Here is a 3,728-nt window from a genome sequence, read left to right as displayed (position 1 = left end):
TTGGTTGACGTATCATTTCTCCAGCATTTTATTGTATTGTTTTTAAATAGATTATATTTATTTAGTTGAATAGATATTTATTTAGTTTAATAGATATTTATTTAGTTTAATAGATTATATTTCTAAGTTTAATAAGTTATATTTCTTAGTTTAATAAGTTATATTTCTTAGTTTAATAAATTATATTTCTTAGTTTAATAAGTTATATTTCTTAGTTTAATAAATTATATTTCTTAGTTTAATAAGTTATATTTCTTAGTTTAATAAGTTATATTTCTTAGTTTAATAAATATTATTTCTCAGTTTAATAAGTTATATTTGTTAGTTTAATAAGTTATATTTGTTAGTTTAATAAATTATATTTCTTAGTTTAATAAGTTATATTTCTTAGTTAATAGATTATATTTGTTAGCACAGTAGATTATATTTACTAGTATTTAAGTCTCCCCCTCAGTGCCCCATTAGGACCCGTGCGCATATTTCATATCTTTTCGGAGTTGCTTATTTTTTAGACCCTCGGAGCCGAAACCTAAAGGGGTCAGCTAAGAAAGTTCGGATCAAGAGGAACCGCACAGCTTAAAGACAGAACATTTCCAAGGGAGATGGAGACAATTTGGGTAAGATCTGATTAAAGGACAACCTTTGGGGAAGGAAAGGGTGACGGGGGAGTCTAAGAGGGGGGTGAGAGAGCAAGGTGGTGTGTCAGATTGGGGCCGAGCAAGAGAACGCAAAAATGATGGGGATTTGCTGCACACCAAAAAAAAACAATAAGTAGTGATACTTTTACCGGTGCCCCTTCGTCTCAGGGAAGACCGGCATTTCGTCCAATGGATACAATAAGATTGATGGGAAAGGGCACACGGATTTGAATAAAAAAAGATAATTTATTGTGCCACAGACTACAATGTTTCGGCTGCTGGCCTTTCTTTGCTGGATTTAGTGGGTTTAGCCACTTTACCTCAGAAAGGCCAGCAGGCCGAAATGTTGTTGTCTATGGCAGTGCAAGAGAAAACAGGTTGGGGGGGGTGGGTTCTCGCAAGGTCGCCGACCCATGGGTGAGTGTCCCAGGTGGAAACTAGTCCTGGACCCCGGGAAAGCTGTCTGTGGCCCATACAAGCTGAGTAACATGTAGAAAGGACACATGTATGTTCAGAATGAGTTAGCATGGTATTTTGAGAGGCACCATAGCAGGTCAGTGCAAGTCAGTGCAGAGCACTGCAAGGTAAGTCAATATGAGGAAGGGTTGGAGGAGTTGGAGGGTCCCAGAATATCTCTTAAAGCAGGGGTGCGCAAATCGAGGGGCACGACATTTTCTTGGGAGGAGGGGCTCGGCGCTTACAGAGGCCCCTCGCTCTTCCCCACAGCATTTAAATTAAATGCCGGAGATCGCGCGCAAGGCCTCTGTAAGTTCCCTTTCCTTGTCTCCGGCGGCTTCTGGCGACAGCAACGTGGCGTCACATGATGTGGCATTGCCATAGCAACGTGATATCACATGACGTCGTTACATCAGAACGTCGGGGACAAGGTGGGGAAGGTGGAGGGGGGAGCAGGGGGAAAAGGTTGTGCAACCCTGTCTTAAAGCATTGTCCTGCATACAGATCAGAGGCCAAGAATGGATATGGATATCCGATGTGAAGCCGGAAATAAGACAGAAAAGACCGTTTCGGGGGAAGAAGGTGAGTGATGAAATAGCCGTCACTGTGTAACTCTTCCAATTACCTGCAACTTCATGCAGAGAAATAGCAACGCTTGTTTTTAACGTGCTAAGCGCCTAATGGGGAATTCAACTGCTGAGAAGTTAAGGGAGTTACTAACCCAAACTCAGCGACGTTTCTGTGTCTCTGTGATAACTCCCCCAGGACATGCTTGAAAACCAGAGGTAACTCAATGTATTTTTGATAAATAGAAACATGACCTTCTGGGGAGGGGTATATAATGGGTACTGGGCCTGGTGAGGTGGGTATAACGGGTACTGGGCCTGGTGAGGTGGATATAACGGGTATTTGCCCTGTGGAGGGCGGTATAACGTGGTATTGGGGATGGGGTATAAGTGGCACAGGAGCTCTTGCGATACAGAGTATCACTGTCCCTGGTTACAAACACTTCATGCCTCCTGCAGATCAGGACACGCACGAAGGTGGTGCCCTTTGTGCCACCAGACGACGAGGCGGGCTACGAGGCGGACGACGAGGCATACGACAAAGCGGGCGTCAAGTGGAACAATGAGGTGGGCTACAAGGCGGCCGATGACGCAGACGTGGTGTACGATGACCAAGGAGCATACGACAGGTGTGGCCGGATCTGCTGCTTCACCTTTTTTAGGCGGAGGAGAAGACCCCGGGAGCAGGTAGGAGAATACGAGAGGTGCGGACAAATCTGCTGCTTCAACTTTTTTAGGCGGAGAAGAAGCCAGGAGCAGGTAGCAGAGGAGCCAGGGCGTAGATACAGGGGTTTTCTAGGGGCCCTGAGAAGTTGGTTTGACCGCAGGAGAGGCAGATAAGATCAGGAAGGCTGCGGGAGGGGCAGGTACTAGAGGGAGATAGGGATATTGAGATTGGGATAGTGAGAGAGAACAAGGAGCAGGGCCGGAGCACGGGTTTCATGCACTCGAGGCGAAACTTAAAATTTGTGCCCCAGTTGTATAAAAAATAATAAGATAAATAAAATAATAAAATAAACAGTGGCGTAGCTATCGTGGCTGCAGGGGGTGCGACCGCACCCCAGCGCGACGCAAAATAAAAATAAAAGGGCGCCAAAATACTGGATAAAAAAAAGAATAATAATTTTAAAAAAAAGATAAATAAATAAAATAATAAGAGGAAAAAATAATAATGATTATTAATGCGCCCCTAGGACCTCTGCGCGCTAGGCGACCGCCTAATGGCCGGCCGGCCCTGCGAGGTATGCGGGAGGAAAAGGGGTGAATGGGATAGATATGCAGGGGGATGGGGGAGCAGGTGAGTTATACACAGGGGCACAAGGGCCCCATCACCCGCATCTCTATATACTGAGTGTGCCCCTGTGTATAACAACGCTGATCTGTGCTGCTCCATCTGATCTCACTGCGCAGTGATCCAGGGACCATCCGATCGCCATTTAATGGGGTCAGGAAGGAATTTTTTCCCCCCATTGCACAGCAGGGGTTATGTTTCGCCTTCCTCTGGATCACAGCAACAAACTGCACTTTGTGCATGAATTATCAGTGAGATCTTTATACACCCTGCATTGGTCTTCACCCCTTTGCTGCCGGAGGGGCCTGCAATGCATTGCTCTGCGTGTTACTATATCGCTCTGCAATGTGCTGCAGGCCCCTCCCAGCAAAGAGATTCATTATTTCAATAAAATACTCTCTTTAATCAAACCTATGTGTAGTGTCTTTTCTATCCATTGTATCTATTGCTAACAGCTCAGTGATTCTTCCCCAGGACGCTGCACTAGTGTCACGCTGCCAAGCCCGGGTGTGAGGGAGATTTATAGGGTCACATATACACTTCTGCCAAAACACAAGTGCAAGATCTGTCATATCTTTTATTACACAAAACGGTTTCTAAAAAGGTAAAAAGAACATACATGGGATTCTGCTACAAATATCTCTTTAATTACAAACCAATTTGCAAATCATTCAGATTAGAGTCGAGCGAAAAGAAAGGGTTAAGTATCTCATGTACAGTATATGCAGTGTAGGCTGTTCTGCAGCATTACATGCAGGGGGCAAAGGTTAGGAGATA

The sequence above is a fragment of the Ascaphus truei genome, unplaced genomic scaffold (genome assembly GCF_040206685.1).
Source record: "Ascaphus truei isolate aAscTru1 unplaced genomic scaffold, aAscTru1.hap1 HAP1_SCAFFOLD_577, whole genome shotgun sequence".
In the NCBI taxonomy this organism is placed as follows: domain Eukaryota; kingdom Metazoa; phylum Chordata; class Amphibia; order Anura; family Ascaphidae; genus Ascaphus; species Ascaphus truei.
This window is presented reverse-complemented; position numbering follows the sequence as displayed.